Source organism: Aegilops tauschii, chromosome 7, assembly GCF_002575655.3.
Source record: "Aegilops tauschii subsp. strangulata cultivar AL8/78 chromosome 7, Aet v6.0, whole genome shotgun sequence".
Taxonomy (NCBI): Eukaryota; Viridiplantae; Streptophyta; class Magnoliopsida; order Poales; family Poaceae; genus Aegilops; species Aegilops tauschii.
The window spans coordinates 327,844,878-327,866,214 of record NC_053041.3 but is presented as its reverse complement, the minus strand read 5'-3'; positions in this window follow the sequence as shown (position 1 = coordinate 327,866,214).

The following is a 21,337-nucleotide window of genomic DNA, read 5'->3' as shown; positions in this document are numbered from 1 at the left end:
CGATGACGATAACCTTATGTATAAAAGGAAATAGCTCAAGGCTCTGAATGACTTAGCTTTTCTGTTGCCGCGCTGGCGTCCTTCGCGCTCGCAGGCAGCGCCGTTTTCTCCTGGTCGTCTTCTTCTTTAGAAGCCATGGCGATGAAGAACTGCTAGGCTAACTGCTAGACCAGATTCTCACAATTGCGCCACCCCTACCTGGCATGCCAAAGATGTCGGTGGGAAACGACACCTATGGGATCACAAGAATCCCTACTACGGTTGCCGGGGCGCTGGGTTGTGAGAAGAGCAGGATTAGCAATCAATACAAGGATCGTTTTACCCAGGTTCGGACCGCGAGGATGCGTAATACCTTAGTCCTGCTTTGGTGTGTATTTGAGTGTTCTTGAGCTCTCGAACTAGCTATGGTGGCTGCGTAGTTCCAAAGAGCCCAATCCCTCTCCAGTATGCCAAGGGCCTCCTTTTATAGTCGAAAGGGGCTCCCACAGTGGCACACAGGAGGTGGAAAGGCCTACAGTGTTGCGTGCTTATCGCTCGTGTTACAGGAAAAGACGCATTTAATGCATAGCTTAGGTGTCCCCTAGCTTTATCGGGGACGGGAGCGAGGCCCGTCCCGTCCGTCGCCGCTCCTCTTCACTTCGACACACGCCCTGGCCAGTGATGCATGCGGTGCCATGTAGGCAGGCAGGCAGCTGAGGTGGCGCGGTGGTAGGGTCTTCACGAAGAGCTGCATGCCGCCATGCAGGTGCTTGCTCATCTGGCCTGGAAGCTGCATGTCGCCACGCAAGTGCCTGACCAGTTGGTCAGGCTGGCAGCTGCATGCTAATGGCGGTGGAAACTTGGCTGGTGCGGGCCTTGCAGTGGCCCCGCTGATGTCCTCGGCAAGGGCCTTGCCGGGGACCCGGCAAGGGTCTTGCCGTGGCGCGCAGTCGTCCCCGGCAAGGATCTTGCCGGGGGTCTCGTGGCTTTCCTCGGCAAGGATCCCACCGAGGGTCGACGTCTTCTGGTCCTCATTTGATCTCATATACCTATGGTCTTGACAAAGATCTGCACGCCACCACACAGGTGTCTCCCGAGCCCTGGTCCAATCGTAGTTGGTTGGGTTGGAACCTGTGAGCTCAAGGGTGGCCCGCTCTGTTGGTGTTTGGGCAAGTTGCCCCGGCAAGGTTCTTGCCGAGGCCGCGGAGGCCGCCCCGGCAAGGGCCTTGCCGGGGTCTCCACCTCGCCCCTTTGTTGTCTTGTGTTTCTGGCCTTGGCGTTGGCTCTGACCATCTTGTTCCTCTGGCTTCTCCCCGGCTTCCCTCCCCTGCTCTGCTTAGTGTGGCCGTGGGCGCGGCTCCGACTGTCCGTGCACAAGTAAAGGGGTCAAAAGGAGCGCCCCTACTTTTGTACACCGACAGCGGTGATGGCACCACCTGCTCCAGCCACGCCCCCAGCAGCACTGACACCCTCGCTCGTCTCCTCATCCCCCGCAGCATTAGAGGCTGCGGGTAGCGGAGCCTTCGAGGTGGATGGATGGGCCAAAGGACCGGACGTCTTCTTCTTGGGTGCCATGGTCGATGGCGTCGTCGAAGATGAAGATGGCAACGAAGATGACGTGATGTGCGCGCTTTCAGGTTCGTGCAAGCGAGACCCCCTACCTGGCACGCCAAAGTTGTCACGGGATATCCGCGGCCACCTATGGGACTGGGTGGCCCCTTGCTGGTTCGGCGGGGGGACGTCACGTTGCACAAAGAGCAGATCAGCGCAGGGCAGCACGGCAGAGAGCACACAAGCAATTTACCCAGGTTCGGGCTGCCGCGAGGCGTAAGACCCTACTCCTGCTTTGGTGGATTGATGGTGGAATGAGTGTGGTGGTGCGTAGTACACTTGCCCGGCAGGGTTTGCCTTGGGGCCGTAGCGACTACGCGTGTATGGTGGCTGGGGTTCATCAACTTTCAAACCTTCTAACCCCTCCTACGAGTGCCATGGGCCTCCTTTTATAGATTAAGGGGCCACCATAGTGGCAAAGTGGTCATTATCCACTGATATGATAGAAAACAGTGCTATCATACCTAACTCTGCGGGCTGATAGGGTGCATTAAATGCATCACTTAGTCACATCACTGGTTGCCCGACAAGGCCTGTCGGGCTATCCTGCCAGCTCCGCTCCTGTTCCCTTGACATGTCGCAGGACGGGTGTCATATCCGGGTTTCTCCTGTAGGAAATGGCTGCCATGTGGTGAATAGCTGCCACTTAATCACCTTGCGGCTTGACACCGCACTGATTGACGACGTGGGTCGCGTTTGAGTGGTTAGTTCAGTCCCCGCGAGCCCCGACAGGCTCTGCCGTGGAGTCTTGGTTGCTTGCTTCTGGTGGTGGCCTCGCCCCTTGCCGGGCTCGCCTGCCCGGCAAGGGAGGCCCTTCTCTTGCCGATATCTTGCTCCTATGGCTTGATCTTCTTCCCTCTGAGCTACGTGCTGGTTCTTCAAATCTCTTGGCTCTTCAATCTCTGTCTTAAGCTAGTGCTTCAATCTTGATCTTGTGCTTGTGCACAGTTGGGTAACAGACCCAGGGTTTGTTGCACCGACAGGGATCATCTTATAATGCTACCGCCGTACTAAGCAAAATAAGATGCATAAAAGATAAACATCACATGCAATCAAAATATGTGACATGATATCGCCATCATCATCTTGTGCCTTTGATCTCCATCTCCAAAGCACCGTCATGATTTCCTTCGTCACCGGCTTGACACCTTGATCTCCATCGTAGCGTTGTTGTCGTCTCGTGAACTATTGCTTCTATAACTATCGCTGACGCATAGTGATAAAGTAAAGCAATTACATAGCGATTGCATTTCATACAATAAAGCGACAACCATAAGGCTCCTGCCAGTTGCTGATAACTTTTACAATACATGATCATCTCATACAATAACGTATATCACATCATGCCTTGACCATATCACATCACAACATGCCCTGCAAAAACAAGTTAGACGTCCTCTACTTTGTTGTTGCAAGTTTTACGTGGCTGCTACGGGCTTCTAGTAAGAACCGTTCTTACCTACACATCAAAACCACAACAATATTTCGTCAAGTTTTTTGTTTTAACCTTCAACAAGGACCGGCCGTAGTCAAATTTGATTCAAGTAAACTTGGAGAAACAGACACCCGCAAGCACCTTTATGCAAAACAAGTTGCATGTCTGTCGGTGGAACCGGTCTCATGAACGTGGTCAGGTAAGGTTGGTCCGGGCTGCTTCATCCAACAATACCGCCAAATCAAAACAAGACGTTCGTGGTAAGCAGTATGACTATGATCGCCCACAACTCTTTGTGTTCTACTCGTGCATATCATCTACGCATGGACCTGGCTCAGACGCCACTGTTGGGGAACGCAGCATGAAATTTCAAAATTTTCCTACACTCACTCAAGATCTATCTACGAGATGCATAGCAACGAGAGGGGGAGAGTGTGTCCACGTACCCTCGTAGACCGAAAGAGGAAGCGTTTGACAACGTGGTTGATGTAGTCGAACTTCTTCTCGTTCCAACCGATCAAAGACCGAACATACGGCACGTCTGAGTTCTGCACACGTCCAGCTCGATGACATCCCTCGAACTCTTGATCTAGCAAAGTGTCGAGGGAGAGTTCCGTCAGCACGACGGCGTGGTGACGGTGATGGTGAAGTGATCCGTGCAGGGCTTTGCCTAAGCACTACGTGAATATGACCGGAGGCGTAAACTGTGGAGGGGCGCCGCACATGGCTCACAATGTTTGTTGTGTGTTCTAGGCGCCCCCTCCCCACATACATATAGGTGGGAGGGGGAGGGGACAGCCATGGGCCGCCCCAAGTAGGAGGAATCCTACTTGGGGGCCTTGTCCAATTCGCCCCCCCTACCATCTTTTTTTTTGACTGAGCACTGTAGGGAAAGCCCCCACAACCATTTATTGATTTAATATACCATAATTACAAGGATTACAAAGGCTACCAGGAGTAGCTAAGAAGGAAAAGAAAACAAAAAATACATTTAAGGGGGTAGAAAGGAGACCCATCTAACGAGGTATTCCTTGAACCTCACCTTGATTCTGTGAGAAAGTAAAAGCATATCATTCACAAAAGCCCCTCTCCACCTATTAAAACTGGGCCTTTCCTGTCTAAAAACTTTTTCATTTCTGATGATCCAGATATTCCAGCAAGCAGTGAAGACCACTTCAGCAAAGAAAGGGTGTGCAAATTTTCTCTTAGCATTGAGCACAATCTGGCCCATGTCATTCCCAGCTTCCCAATCAATCTGGAGAAAATTCCAAACCCTCTGACTAAAATTACAGTTGAAGAAAAGATGATCCCTACCTTCCCTGGTGTGAGTGGGACAAAGCACACAATTAACTCCATCATCTATATGCCAATGCCTTCTTTCCACCATATCCTTGGTGTTGAGCCTGTCCATTATTAGCATCCAGGCAAAGACCTTGATCTTCATGGTGCAGCAGCTCCTCCAAATCCATGTCAAGACAGGGTTAAAAGTATGATTAATGAACCTGGATACATAAAACTGTTTGGCAGTATAGGGTTTGTTAGAGCCATGCCAAGACCAAACATCCTTCAGATCAGAATTCCCCTCATGATTCAGCATAAGAGATTTCAGAACCAGAAGCTCATTGTGTGCCTGCTCAGAAAGTGGGATATGAAACCAAGAGATCAGGTCATGGGCAGAAAATCCATCCTTGACTGAGACCAGAGCATCTTTGACATAAGAAAATAACCTGGGAAACCTGTGCTGCAAAGGCAAGACAGAGTTTCCAAGCTGCCATTTATCCTACCAGAAAAGAGCAGTGTCACCCTAATTAACTTTAACCCATGTGACTTCTCTGAATTGATCCACGAGTTTAACAATGTCCCTCCACCAGAAAGACCCACATGGAGTGGTTCCTTGTGGGACAAGCTCATGGTAATATGAGTTCCAAATGAGATGTACCCAAGGAATTTCAACCTTGTTGAGGAACTTATTGACATGCTTCAATAAGAGGGCCACATTTTGAAAACCAAGGTCTAGGATGCAAAGCCCTCCTTTGTTTTTGGGTCTAGAAAGCAGATCCCAAGCAGCCAGAGAAGGAGCAGGTTCTTGCCTATTTTTTCTCCACAAGCACTGCCTTTGAATTCTCTGCAGTTGCTTCAGAATACCAGGAGCAATAAGCAAACTGCAGAGGAAGAATATTGGTAAGGAGGACAAAGCAGAGTTTAAGTATTGCAGCCGACCTCCCTGAGCAAGGAAAGATGAACTAGCGGACATTATCCTCTCCATGCAAGTAACCAGAGGCAGCACATCAGACATTGTAGGTTTGGTAGTTCCAACTGGTAAACCTAGATAGGTGAAGGGCATCTTTCCCACTTGACAACCAAAAATGGATGCCAATCTCTGGATTTCCTCCTGAGAAACATTTATTGGGATCATAGTAGATTTGTGGTAATTAACCTCCAGGCCAGTGGACTGAGAAAAAACCAGCAACATTTTCTTAAGAGCCAAAAGCTGTGCTTCATCAGCAGGTACCACAATCAAAGTGTCATCGGCATACTGCACAATTGGGTAGTCCTTGTCATGACAGGGAATAGGCAGTTTAATTTCCCCTCTGGTATGCATGTCATTGACCACAGATTGCAAGAGATCTGCAGCAAGAACAAAAAGAAGAGGGGATACTGGGTCTCCTTGTCTAACCCCTTTTTTACAGACAAATTTTTTCCCAGACACACCATTAAGCAGATCAGAGGAGGTCCTAGATGACAAAAGAGATTTCACCCAACTAATCCATTTCTCATTAAAACCCTTGTGCTTCATGATCTGAAAGATAGCTTCATGTTCAATGGAGTCAAAAGCTTTCTCAAAATCTAGTTTGAGAATCAAAATGGGCCTTTTGGACTGATGACACTGATGCAAATATTCCAATGTCCACCCAATGCAGTCTTGAATAGTCCTAGACTTAATGAAACCATACTGGTTTTTATGGATGCACATCATTATCAATTCCTGAAATCTATTGGCTACCATTTTGGACAGAAACTTAATACCCATGCCAGTCAAAGAAATAGGCGTGTAATCTCCAACCACTTCACGTGAAAGTTTCTTAGGAATCAAAGTGATGAAAGACTCATTTATGTTTTCCAAGCTGGCTTTACCATCATAAAAATACTGAGCTAAAGCATAGAACTCATGCTTAATAATGTGCCAGCACTTCTTGAAGAAGAGGCCATTGAAACCATCTGGTCCAGGGGCTTTATCAATGGGCATATGCTTGACCACCAGGTCCATTTCCTCAATTGTAAAGGGTTTTGTCAAAACCTCAAGGCCAGGCACATGTTGTAGCAGGACAGACAGATCAAAACCCATAACAATTCCTCTTGAAATTCCCATCCTTCCTTTAAAAGCACTCCAGATCATACCTTCCATTTGAGAGTGATAAGAAATAATAGCACCATCAGGCTGCTGCAAGCTAGCAATAGAGTTTCTTCTAAACCTTTCTGTAGCCATGGCATGGAAAAATTTAGTGTTTTCCTCACCCACTTTGATGTATCTAATAGTACATCCCTTCTTCCAGTACAAAAACTGTGTATGCAACAAATTTTCCAAATGAAGTTTGACAATTTTCCTGAAATTAAATTCCTGCCTAAATAGAGGCCTGAGCTCCTCCAAGTTATCTAGCAGTAAAATGACCTTGTTGCAGCTAGAGATGAGCAGCTTCATCTTGGAAAAACTAGTTTGCCACCTCTTCAGGTCCTGCCTGAGAGTTTTCAGCTTATCAGCAATGATTGCAGAGGAGTGAGATTTATTAGATGGTCTGCTCCAAGATTTCTGCACACACTCCAAGAAACCCTCCACATGCACCCAGTAATTCTCAAATCTGAAGATTTTACACTTAGGAATGGAGGTTTTAATTACCACAACACAAGGCACATGGTCTGAAGCAGTTCTAGCCAAAGGAAGTGCTTCAGTAAAAGGATAAACAGATATCCAGTTAGTGGAGGTAAAAAGCAATCCAGTTGCTCCAGCAAAGGGGAATCTTGCATGTTAGACCAAGTATAAGACCTCCCCTTAAGTGGCAATTCAAGCAAACCCAGGTGACCAATAATTTCATTGAAGATAAAGATATCATTAACATCTCCCCCTGGTAAATTTCTATTTTCAGAGGACCTGATGAAATTAAAATCTCCAATGATTAACCAATTATCATCAATTGGAATATTTAAGTTGTATAACCAGGCCACAAAGTTATCCCTGGCTTCCCCCTGACATGGCCCATAGACAGAAACTAAAGACCACTGCTCATTATTTTGCTTGGAAGTAAAACGCACCACCACAGCAAAGGATTGAATTTCCACCAGCACACCAGACAACACAGCCGAATTCCGAACCACCAGAATCACACCAGAAGCACCCACAGATGCTGCAAAGGCAAAACTATCAAATTGCCTGGGGCAAAAGGCCCTAATTTCCCTTATATCAAAAGTTTCACATTTAGTTTCCTGGAAACAAGCAACCATACATTGGCTCTCCTCAATTTTCTGTTTAACAGCACACTTTCGAGCAGGTGAGTTAAGCCCTCTCACATTCCAGCAAAGCACACTCCAATTCTTGCAGTTATAATTACTCATAATAACCATATAATTGAAGGTAGCAAAAGAGCACTACATAGTAGCACCACAGGTCATACAATCCCAACAAGCAAGAAGGTTTTAGGCCTAAATTATTACAATAATTTAAAAAGACCAAAAGGCCCAACAGCACTGCCATCATAAGGGCATGGCAAACCCCAGAGTTCCAAAGTGGACTAAACATCCCCACCAGACTTGCTTTCATCCCCAGGATTAGCCATAAGCTTATCCACTGTGAGCTGCTCATCAAGTATCCGCAGATCTCGGCCAATATCTTGGATCACCCTGATCGGATTTGGCGGGGGCACATCAGTTGAAGAACCTGGTCGTGGAGACTCCTCAGAGAGGGACGCAGTGAGTGGCTTGCACCTAGGCTTCTTCTTCTTTGGGTGCTGCTGAAGTTCCTGAAAAACTGGCTTGAAACCATCTCTTTTAACTGAACCACGCGTGCAACGGCGAACTTCAGTGTCCACAATTGGTGTTGGAGCCAGAGTCTTACGACGACGCGCCTTCTTTTTGTCACACTGAACAAAAAAAGAAAAGACCACATCGGGTTGATCTTCCTGAGCTGGAGAAAGTGAGATCTGGCTCTCCTGGAGTGGCTCAGAGGAAAAGCCGCTTGAGGCCACAGGTTCAGAGACAGAATTGTCTGAATTTTCAGGTTCAGAAAAAAGAGCCCGAGCAACAGGTCTGTGCTTGCTGGCAACTTGGACTTCTTTCCACTGAAGATGAGACACAACTTGAACATCATCGAAAGCAAGAGCCCAGCTCCACTTCGACAGAACAATGGGCTGCAAATCAACCAAAGGCATCTGCATAGGGACCTCATAACCAGGACAACAGTTCATTAGAGACTCGAAAGTGCGCTTCCAGGCCAACTCCGGCGGCAAAACTGGCCCATAAATGACCTTGACAGAGGCAATGACAATTCGATCATACTGGATAACAGGCGGCTGATAAGGAACGATAGCCCATTCATTAGCATCAAAGAACTGCTCAGGAGGGTCCACCAACTGAACTTCAGACTCAGACTGCTGCATTGAGTTATCAATCACGATTGACTCTTGATCCTGAACCACGGGCTCCGGGTTGAACTCCCCATCCTGATCGGCCTGTTCATCGCCCCAGTGCGCATGCCCCCAGTTATCTGGATCCACCTGATTATGCATTGGGGGAGGAACTAGCGGGAGGTCGTTCCATCCAATCGCTGGATATGGAGGAAGCACAAAATTGTGGTTGTCAGGGAACAGAGCACCTGGCAGAGGATGAGGATTACCATCAATAGGCATTGGGCCTTCATCTTCAGGCATTTGCTCAGCAAAATTGGCACCTAGAATATAACAAGGTGCAGTCCAAGAAACCTTTGCTCCACCATAGGCAGCATAATCCGTGAACACCACATCTCTTGGGGCCAAGATATCTTCAGGGAAAGATGCAAATACAATTGATCTAACCATATAGGGATCATCCTCAACCCAATGCTGAAACTTTCCAAAAGTGTTGACAGCAGCACGTATATTTTCAGAGTTACGAAGATCAAGAGGGATTCCCAGAAACATCAAGCAGCCATCACGAAAACCATGTTGCCCCCTAAAGCCCACACCCTCATCATGCTTATGAAAATGAACAAAGGTGTCATTGCCTAGAGGCTGAGGCGGCAACTGCAGCAGAGGAAAACGAACACCAGCATCTCTCAACTCGAACAAACCAACACCACAGACCCAAGGCTGCGCAGATCGAACCTGGACTCCATGATGCTCCAAGAAATCGACCACAGCCTCCCGACCAACTCCCACCTCGTTATGAGGAGGCAGTGGCATCACTTCCGCCGCCATGAACTGCTCATGCCGCTTCACAATGGGGGACGGCGACGAAACGAAAGTCCGAGGCACACGATTGGCACCACCATCAATGATATGGTGACCCGCTGGCACGTACCGCATGGTATCAATGGCGAAGACCGCCATGGGCTCGGCAGTGGGACCCGACGCCGGAGCAGACGCAGGAGGTGGAGGAGTCGCCGGAGGTGTGGATGTTGGGGTTTTTGGTGGAGGAGTAATTGGACTAGACAGGGCAGCCCTGTCAAAGGTGGTGGCGGCAGACTCGAGACCGGTATCGGGAACCGGAGGAGGCGGCTGATATTTTGGCTTCCAAAATAAACCCTGTGCAGTTGCAATCTTTGCACAATCCCGCTTACTATGGCCCACACGCGTGCAAGCCGCACAAACAGTATTGAGGGGGCAATTTTTTTCAAAATGACCAGATAAGGAGCACTTTGGGCAAGTCAAAACTTTCTCAACCATATTGTCAATCAAAGATTCAAAAGCAGCATGTGCCTCCTGAGACCCCGGAATATACTGAGGCGAAGAAATCAGGCCCGGCCCATTCGGAGATGTGGGAAGATCCATACTAGGCGGAGAGGGCCTGGCAGACGAGGGACCATCATGGGCAATCAAAGCAGTACTACTCAACCCATGCAAATTACGTGCCGGATCCTGAGGAGGAAGGTCGCCCAAATCACGCCGTCGTTGAATCACCGGCGACCTCACCAATCCAAAGGTGATCGGAGGCGAAGCAACAGTCCATTGCAAATCAATAGGTTTGGGAGGATGGATAACCACGCGCTCAGCGGCAGGAATATGATAACCTGCATCCTCAGATGCAACAATGCAATCCGCCGAGGCATGATAACGATAACCCTTGCAAACACTATAATTTTGAAATGTAGCAAAAGATAGCTTCTTGCGAACAGAGGAACCAGACTTAAGAGCAGATTTAGCAGGTGGATTACGCATAGCTAACAGACCCAAGGCAGCCCTACACTTAGAAGGACTAACCAAGATCCACTCAGCATCACATTCTTTCTTCCAAATCTTAAACTCACGAACCCAATTAGGTCCCCCATTTCCCCACAAATGAAAGTAACATTTAAACTGAGGGAAGGAGTAGGATCGTGTATCCACAATGTAAAACCCCACATCTTTGCAAGAAACATTAAAGCTGAATACCTTATCACCAATGGCGGAAACCAAAAAATCAATGGCAGATCCACCCAAAGCAGATTCCAAAGCTGCTGCCACTGAATCCTCTGAAAGACGAAAATCATGGCGGCTGAAAGAAACCACTAAGGTGAAGGATCCCAAATTCTCCATGGGATGCACTGTGAAGCCCGAAGCATTGTAGATCTCATCAGCAAAAACTCTACCCTTGGAGAAGTCCAAGCCAAGGGTAGATCCAGAGGAAGAACACATCACAAAGGGTATAGGAAGAGAGATCAAAGAGCGCCGAGGAAGATGATCGGAGCCAATTACCAAATCACTGGAAGGAGGGAGAGATCGCCGGCGGCCTAGGGTTTAGGGGTGGGTGGGTGGGTTGGGGCGCCATCGTGAATACCTCCGTGATTAAGACAACGCCCGCTCCTAAGCCCTACCATCTTTTTCGGAGAGGGAAGGAAAGGGGAGAGAGGAGGGAAGGAAGGGGGAGGCCGAATTGTCTCCCCTTCCTTCTCTCTTCCCCTTTTCCTTTCCCCTTCCTATTCGGCCAACAAGGGGGGCGCAGCAGCCCATGCTGGCTGTTGTGTTTCCCCTCTTAGCCCAATAGGCCCATATAGTTTGCCGGGGGTAGCCCGGAACCCCTTCCGGTGACGCGATACGTACCCGGTACCCCCGGAACACTTCTGGTGTCCAAATACTATCATCCTATATATTAATCTTTACCTCTCGGCCATTTCGAGTCTCCTCGTCATGTCTATGATCTCAACCGGGACTCCGAACAAGATTCAGTCACCAAATCACATAACTCATATAATACAAAATCGTGATCGAATGTTAAGCGTGCGGACCCTACGGGTTCGAGAACTATGTAGACTTGACCGAGACACCTCTCTGGTCAATAAGCAACAGCGGAACCTGGATGCTCATATTGGTTCCTACATATTCTACGAAGATCTTTATCGGTCGTACCGTAATGACAACGTACGTAATTCCCTTTGTCATTGGTATGTTACTTGCCCGAGATTCGATCATCGGTGTCTTCATACCTAGTTCAATCTCATTACCGGCAAGTCTCTTTACTCATTCTGTAATGCATCATCCCGTAACTAACTCATTAGTCCAATTGCTTGCAAGGTTTATCATGATGTGCATTACCGAGAGGGCCCAGAGATACCTCTTCGATACTCGGAGTGACAAATCCTAATCTCGATCTATGCCAACCCAACAAACACCTTTGGAGATACCTGTGGAGCATCTTTATAATCACCTAGTTACGTTGTGATGTTTGATAGCACACAAGGTATTCCTCCGGTATCCGGGAGTTGCATAATCTCATAGTCAAAGGAATATGTATAAGTCATGAAGAAAGCAACAACAATAAAACTAAACGATCATTATACTAACTAACGGATGGCTCTTGTCCATCACATCATTCTCCTAATGATGTGATCCCGTTCATCAAATGTCAACACATGTCTATGGCTAGGAAACTTAACCATCTTTGATTAACGAGCTAGTCTAGTAGAGGCTTACTAGGGACACTGTGTTTTGTCTATGTATCCACACATGTATCAAGTTTCCGATTAATACAATTCTAGCATGGATAATAAACATTCATCATGATATAAGGAAATATAAAATAACAACTTTATTATTGCCTCTAGGGCATATTTCCATCAGTACCCTCATCTCAAATCACTTTTTTAGGCGTCAGTTGTCTGAATTTCTATTCTGGGCCAATCGATTCCCAATGGGAAGCAGCACCCCTCGAGGCGGCGGAGCTCCTAGGCTGCCGGTTGGCTGGTATCTAATGTAAGGGTGCGGGGGTGCAAGTTCACCGTGGAAGCAGCGCTTAGATGACTATCTTAGAGTTGTGTGGGTTGAAGGTACTGCCGTCGCCGGATCTGGATGACGGCGAGTCTTTGTGGATTGGCCGGGGCGGCGCAACCATAGCAGTGCGGTGGGGCGGAAGAGGGGGTTTTGGTCGGAGCTCTCGCGGCCATGGACGGCGGAGGCAGGCTGCTCTGCCTGTGGTCGCTCGCTCTATGGGGAAGATTCTGAACAGTGTCAGCTGGGAGGCACAAGACGGCCATCAAGCCATCCGGCGTAGATCGGACAGTACCAAAATAAAATAAAATCGTGTGACCCCAATTTAGTCTTCAGTCAACAGACGTGTGACCACTCTCATACCTTACCGTTGATCCCTTAGGGTATTTCTTCAGATCAGAGATATGTGTCGTTCTTAACATTATGCGTTTTCTGAATCTTTAGCCACACCATCTTCCGACTCACCGCAGCTGCTCCAACAAGGGAAGCATACACCAGAAGGGAGCTATAGTCCCCACTCAACAGTTCCCTGCATTGAATGCACGTGGCCGACATGGACAACCACAACAAATGCAGGGCCATCGACAAGTTAGCACATGATGCTCACTCCTATTGATGGCGGCCAAATAGGTTGTACCCTCATCTTACTTGTGTGCAACATTTATGGCTTTGTTATTCATCTAAGCATGGAAAATAGATTATCACGTTTCACTGTATATTCATGTTGATCTCTTACGGGTCTTGTTCAAGAGTTAACGCTATTCCATAGTTCAGCTAAGAGACTTGTTCTTTAGGTAAGATTGTTCCATAGTTATCATCCATCAGCCAATGCTACCTCACAGGCTGGTGATTATAGTATTATACCACTTCTAGTATTACCTATGTTGTTCTTTAATACTTTTGTGTGCCATCTAGTTAATCTCGAGTATAAACAATACATATTGTGTAGCTTTCATCTGTGTTCTCCCTTTAGTTTTTGAGACCTGTTGCTGCGAGTTAACCCCAGTCCTACTATTTATGTCGTCCCCTATAGGCACTCATTACATAAATCTAACTACTAGTTGTCTTCCATGCATGTCAGACATAATTGCACACACTTATTTATCCACAAGAACCTCACGGAGCAATGTAACGGCCAACAAAGTTGACGTCAATGATACCCAATATGATGGAACATGTAAAGGCAGTTCTTCAGAAGACTTGCAGAAATATGATGAATCCTATTAACCCCACAAGGTCCTTGCTCTAACTTGGCCCATGATATGGGTACAGCATGCATATAATGTCCTGGAGTGCATCTACTCTGTTGCAATGCCATGTGCTTGGCCTGCTAATCATGCATGTAAATATGTCATGCCTTCCTGTTTTTCAGTGCCTATTCCATTCATGATAACATGTTTTCAAATTCAAGTATTGTCATTCTACTCTATCGCAATGCCATCTGCTTAGTTTGGACATCATGCTTCTGAATATCTTATGCATTGTTATTCATCAGTATGTACTTCATCTGTCTACCATACCATGTTTTTTACATTGAAGTGTTGTTCTAGTGGTCTGTTGCAATGCCACCTTAGTTTCCCAATCATACACGCATATATTGCCTTAGTGTTTTTCTGTATGTACTCCGCTAGCATATAGTTTTACATTCAACTAGTGTTTTTACACTGTTGTCGTGTCGTATCCCTAGCTCTTACATCATACTCCCTCCGTCTGGATTACATGTCGCAGAAATGGATAAAAATGGATGTATCTAGAACTGAAATACGCCGAGACCCATCCATTTATTTTTGGATGGAGGGAATACATGTCAATATGTCGTCCCTTTCTATTCTTCAGTACCTATTCCATCTCTCTGTTGTAGCATGTTTTATAATTGAAGCACCATTCTTCTATATAAGGCATGTAAGGGGAAGACGGCTATGTTAGAATCTGAAGGGTTACAAACAAGGTATTTGCAAAAGATCCAAACGCCAGGAGATTGTAAACCAACTCCAGTTTTCATAGATACTGCTCTAGCATAGAGAAACCCAACTCCTACTGAGAATAAGCAGATTCCAGTGGCCAAAGAACTAGTCTGCTACAGTCCAGCAAAAATATGTCAACTCCATTCTAAGAAGCGTGTGCGTATCCTCGCATCATGAAATTTTATAGCATTCTGATCATATTTTCTACATGTTTCTTACCCATCTCTCTTTTAGAAAATAAGCTTAAAGGATAGAAGACTGTCTGCACTGGGATCTTATTCGACGAAAGTATCTTGCGGGAATTCTTTGTGCTCCAATGCTTATGTAAGTACCTGTTGTATATCACTATATTTTTACATCAGCATGTATTTTGTTAATTGGCATGAATCCAACCTTTATCTGATCTAAATTTAGTTGTAGCAAAATGTATAATTAAAGGCAACAATGTTGATTTTTGTATGGAAAACCGCCTGGTAGTTTTGCATACTGAGCTACATGAGTGTACTATCTCGTATCATGCACATTACTAAATTGTAGTGCTGCTCTGGTTGCCCATTCATTCATTGTGTCCATGTTGCTTTCGTATTACCTTACCTGGTTGATGATAGCTGTGCCATATTGTGTTAATTTGGTGTAGGCTGGTGTGGTCTGGTTGCCCAAACGTTTGTTGTGTCAATGTTGCTTTCCTATTATCTGACCTGGCCAGTGGCAATGCTAGTGTGTTAATTTGGTGCAAGTTGCTGAACATAAGAAGACAAACTCTGAAAACAGCAAGGCAACCCCATTGTTTATTTCCAATAAATCTAGGCCAGGTAATATGGCAATAACTCTTGATTAATCTGTTCAGTTCCCCTCCTAATTTATGTTATGATGCAGTGGTTGAGACACTCTCAAGTATCAATAATACAAGCCTGCCAAAATCGCCATCTGAATCTGTTCAGTTTCCTCTGTCTCGAATGCAATGGAAATAATGTATGTTTGTGAACCAATTACTAGCTGAAGCAATGATGGAAATGGTGGAGGAAGCTGAGGTGCACATTCATGCGCAACAACAACTAATCAATGTTTTCCCAGACAGTGCAGCAAAGCAGGAAGAACTTGCTCACATGCTTATGGGCGTCATCCGCGCTGAGGTTGCAGATTGTGACGTTATAGATCGTTAGGTTCTGTTCATTTATTTTGCACTTGCATCAATCTTTGATTGCCCAGTGGATGTAATTTCCTATAATATATACTGGATGTGCAACGTTTTTCCCTGTATGTCGTACCTTTGCATAGCGCACCTCGCATTCCAGCTAAATGGTCGCTAGGAAGCTAAAAAAGCAGTGAAATTATTAGTTAGCACAAATAGTCGTGGGCCATATATGAAGGAAGCACCCCACTGCCCTTAGTGGGCTTCCCTAATGGGCTCGCAGGGGCCAAAATTCTGTTAGGCCTTTGATTGATCGGTTTTGGTCCTGTGCATAATTGCTCGTCGTAATGGGCTCAAATTATCTAATTGGGCCTACAGACATGTTCAAACTTTAGTGGGCCCATTAAGTTAATGGGTCGTTACCAGGCCGAAAGTTAATGGTCGGCCCTATTACCTCCCGGGTTCTTAACAGGCCGACATCGAAGCGGGCAATAGGTGGGCCCATTTGATTTCACGGGCCGTTAACAGGCCGATACTAAGGTCGGGCTACATATGGCCCAACTATACGGTGGGCCTTTAGCAGGCCGAAAGGGACAACGGGCTCGTACTGGACCATGAAGAGCATGGGCCGCTAAGAGGCCGAAAGTCAGGTCGTACTATATATGGCCCAACTGTGTTTTGGGCCTTTAGCAGGCCGAAAGAGAAACTGGGCTGGTATTGGACCATGAAAAGCACGGGCCGTTAAAAGGCCAAAACTCATGTCTGACTACAAATGGCCCAACTCATTTATGGGCCGTCAACAGGCTGAAAGACACACCTGGCTGGAAATTTTCCCAACACTTAAATGGGTTGCTAAAAGGACGAAAGACATACATCCTGAAAATTGGCCCATCCCTTGAATGGGCCATTAACAGGCCGAAACCACATCGGGCCGATATTGAGTCCAAATATATAGCGGGCTGTTAACGGGCTTGAACTAACGATGGGCTGCAATGGTGTGAAATTGTTAACGGGCCGTTGATGGGCCGAATTGGCACATCTCGTATGGGTCGTGGGCTTAAATGGACCTGACACAATTAGGCCTTATATGGGCCGGCCTACTAATTTTTACTGGGCCGGCCTTTTTCACCGGAATGGGTCACTGTTGGGCCATGTCACGTGCCACATATCATAGGCGCCTCCCGTACTATGAGTCGATGACATCTGTCCCAACAATGAGCCGACACGTGGACCCTCCGGCGAATGAGAATTTTACACGTGGAAAATCCCCATTGCTTGGGGCGGTTAACAGGTTATCGGATCGAAACTGGAACCCAATAGCTTAACGGCCACCCGTTATGGTGGATGCCACGTGTCGGTCACCCTTGACGAAAGCACTTCTATGACGCGTGATTTATCGTCATGGAAGTGGACACTTCCGTGATGATAATTTTGGTAATGTCATGGAACACTTCTATGACATCACATATATGACTATCTTAATTCTGTCATAAAATCCTCATTGATGTACATGCATGACAGAAAACATGACCTACTATGACAAACACGTATCATCACGGAAGTGTATTTTTTTGTAGTGATGTCATATTTGCAATCTCATCGTAGTGACTATGCATATGCCATTAAAATAAACCCAATTTGCACATATGGCATAGATGACAAGCCCATGGTTATTGGCATTTATTTTTCTTGTGATGATATTGATATGCTCCCTTTGCATCATTTATCTCATATGCCATTCCATGACCACCTAGCTTCGGATATGCATTGTTTTGGATGTTTTCCATTTTCTCCATATGATTTTTCCGATATTGCTCATGAGGATACCCCCATAGTTTCCTCATATATGTTAGGAGATTTTGATCTCCCACATCCATTGCATAATCTCAATACTTGTGTGGACCATATTCTCCCCATGAATGAAAATGCTATTGAAGTGCCATATAATTGCATGCTCAATTCGTGTCCCCGTTGTGCTATACATAACAACTATTCTTTCATGATGGATGACATGTTCTTATACCATGCATCAAATTTCTTTGAGCATAGATTATCTTAAGCTAACTCACACATGCACATACACATCATGATGGATGATGTGTACATTTACCACACACACAATTTCTTGTGTTTGTGTATTTGTTGTGTAGGTACCCATGAATACTTGTCAACCTCACAATCCAACGAGTTGACAAAATGAGCTCTAGAGAGCAACGATGACTTGGGATCCCATGGATTGGTTTTCACACCGTTTCATTTGCACAAGACCTTCGCGCATCTCTTCTACATGGCCCTCACATGGTTACGGGTTATTGTCCATTACGTATTCTATGCCCATCTTGCCATGTTCACTTTGCATGATATGCTCATTCCTATGTCGTTGCCATGCATTTGTGACCCATGCTTTGCATTACACATGATAATTGATTCTAGTACTTGTATGTGTATTTGCAAGCTTGGTGGAGATATTGCGTGTTCTTGCCATGTTTCCTTTGTGACCCATGCCTATGATGGTACTTTGATCTTGCTTTGTGTCAGTGCTTGTGATATGTCATGCGCATCGCCTATGCCTATTATTTGCTCACATGACATGATTGCCATGATTTCCTATAGTATATTGCATATTTTCACCACTAGTTTGCACGACATGACTTCTATACTTATGTGCGTTGCATCACTGATGATTCATACTTGCTCGTTTCATGCGGTTGATAGCACCTATTGACATGCTTTGCACATGATTTCTATTGCTTCTTGTCATATATCTTCATGTGTTGCCTCTCTCATGCTAAATGATTTGCCATGTATTGAGTGCAACAATGATTTTAGACTTGCTAATGAGATTGCCCCCATAGCATTCTCGCATATATTTGGAGGTTTTGACATATTTCCTGTGAAGCATGCTTGTCTTACTTCTTTGCACCATATACCTAGTGTCATGAATATCACCATTGTTGCATCATATTATTCATGCACTTGTGCTACTAATGGTTATGTGCAAGAGAAGAGAACCATCATGATGGATGATGTGTTCATCTACCATGCACATACGTTCTTTCATTTTATTTGTGCATGTGTAGGATACTTGGACATTGTGTCGACTTCCACTTCACGTGAGTTGACCATTCGAGCTCTTGAGAGCGAACCACCTTCTACCATAGTGATTCTACATCGCACTTGCTTGTGCTTAAGCATTGTGAAGGACGCACAAGGACATGCTTTCAAGGTGATATCCTTCTCTCTCAAGAAACCAAAAACCATGAGCATGAGTATTGTGGATCATACTACTTGTGTTGCTTGCACCATGAGACATATTTTTCATCTTGGACCCCTTGATTGTGCACATGTTAGTGATATTGCTTTCATTCACGATCGCCACTTTGCCATGCTTCATGACATATATATACCTTGTGTGTTGCATCCAATTATTGGATTACTTGCTCCTATCATATGTTTGGTTGCAACAATGTCATTTATTCACATATGCCATGTCCCGTTGATTGCTAGATGCTTGCCTTGATTGCCTCACACATGATGAACAATTGCTCTTTCTATTGTGTTGAGTGCCACACTATATTCACTACACCCCATGCACGTTATGGTTGGATTGTCTTGCACTCGACCCATGTGTTTAGACATATCATCTTCTTTGGTGTTGTGAATGATTATTATGCTTACCATAGACCCTTTGTTGATCACTTTATGCATGCTTGCTATGAACTTGAGGTAGATGCTTATTCTCTTGTCACACATATTTGCATCCCTACCTCACATGCTTGTTTCCATGATGACCTCGATTTTGCTCACATTATCTACTTATATGCCATGCCACAATCCCATGTCACACCATATGCTATGCTTGATGATGACACTTGTTGGGTGAATCACCTCTTGAATGCTTGGTTTTGCACTAACGCTAACCACATTTGTTTTTCCAAGTGTTTTGTTGTCCTTGCTCCTTTTTAAGAATCACAAGATGGTGCGATATTGGAGAGTGCCCATTCCGAGCTTGCAGATGATGAGTACTTGGTAATCGTCCACTTCGACATGGCGAAGCCATTTCTTTCCCATGGTGATTTGGTTTTTGATCTGAGGTCGGATCTTTCCCGGGGGGGAGATGATGCGGAGCATCCAACGGTCATCCGGATGTACACTTCAACTACTCCCCAAGCCCCAAGTGCACCTACGATGAGGGCTCGAGCATGTGCCATTGGACATAAGGTGAACTCTCTCCTTGTTGAACTTCCCTTGGACCCACATGAGACATGGCGGTGCGGGGCTGGTAGAGGATGGTGTGGGGAGCTAGCTCGATGGCCCACTTCGCCACCCGGCCTGATGCATCTCTGTTGCCTATGATCTCGACAAGTGGGGCAGTGCGGACGACGGTGATGGAGTGCTCCTGGAAGTACTGCTTGAGCTTCTTGGCGGCAAAGTACACGCCATAGCACATCTTCTGGTAGTGGGGGTAGTTCTGCTTGGAGGCCGACAACACCTCACTCAGGTAGTAGACGGGCCTCTGGACTGGCTGTGCCTTGCCGTCTTCTGGGCGCTCGACCACAATCACGGTGCTGACCACCCGGCTGGTGGCGGCGATGTAGAGGAACATGGGTTCCTTAGCAGCCGGAGCGGCCAGGACAGGCGGCGTGGTCAGCATCTTCTTAAGCTGGAGAAAAGCCTCGTCCGCCTTGTCGTTCCATTCGAAGCAAGTGGTCTTCTTCATCAGCTGGTACAGGGGGACGGCCTTCTCGCCTAGCCGACTGATGAAACGGCTGAGAGAGGCCAAGCACCCGGTGAACTTCTGGATGTCCCGCAGCCGGGTGGGTCTCTGCATCCGCTCAATGGCCTTGATCTTCACAGGGTTGCACTCGATGCCACGTTCAGAGACAAGGAAACCAAGGAGTTGGCCGGCTGGTACTCCGAAGACACATTTCTCCAGGTTGAGCTTGATTTGAAAACGGCGCAAATTGTCAAAGGTCTCCTTGAGATCCTCCAGGAGGGTGCCGCGCTTCTCCGTCTTCACCACAATATCGTCTACATAGACATGGGCATTTCTGCCAAGTTCCTTGAGGAGGCACTTCTGCATGCAATGCTGAAACGTGCCGCCGGCATTTCTCAAGCCGAACGTCATGGTCAGGTAGCAGAAGGCTCTGAATGGTGTGATGAAGGCGGTGTTCAGCCGATCGACCGGGTTCAGCTTGATCTGGTGGTAGCCGGAGTAAGCGTCAAGGAAAGACAGCAGCTCGCATCCGGCTGTGGAGTCAATCACTTGATCTATCCGAGGCGAGGCAAACGGATCTTTGGGGCAGGCTTTGTTGAGGCTAGTGTAGTCGATACACATACACCACTTGTTGTTCTTCTTCAACACGAGGACTGGGTTGGCAAGCCAGTCCGGGTAGAACACTTCCATGATGAAGCCAGCTGCCAGAAGCCGGGCGATCTCTTCACCAACAATCCTTCTCTTCCCTTCTGACAGGCGACAGAGGGGTTGCTTGACCGGCTTTGCATCTGATCTGACATGTAGCTTGTGCTCGGTGAAATCCGTCGGAACACCCGGCATGTCTTTGGGCGACCATGCAAAGATGTCCCGATTCTCATGGAGGAAATCGATGAGCTCGCTTTCCTATTTGCTATCGAGGTTGGTCCCCACGATAGCGTGTCTCTCCGAGTGTGCCGGATCCAAAGCAATCTTCTTGGTTTCTTTGGCAGGCTGTAAGGAGCCCTGAGCCTCCGTGTCCTTGGGGTCGGATGGCATGTCCGGCTGCTTGCTGGCCATGGCCACCACCCGGTC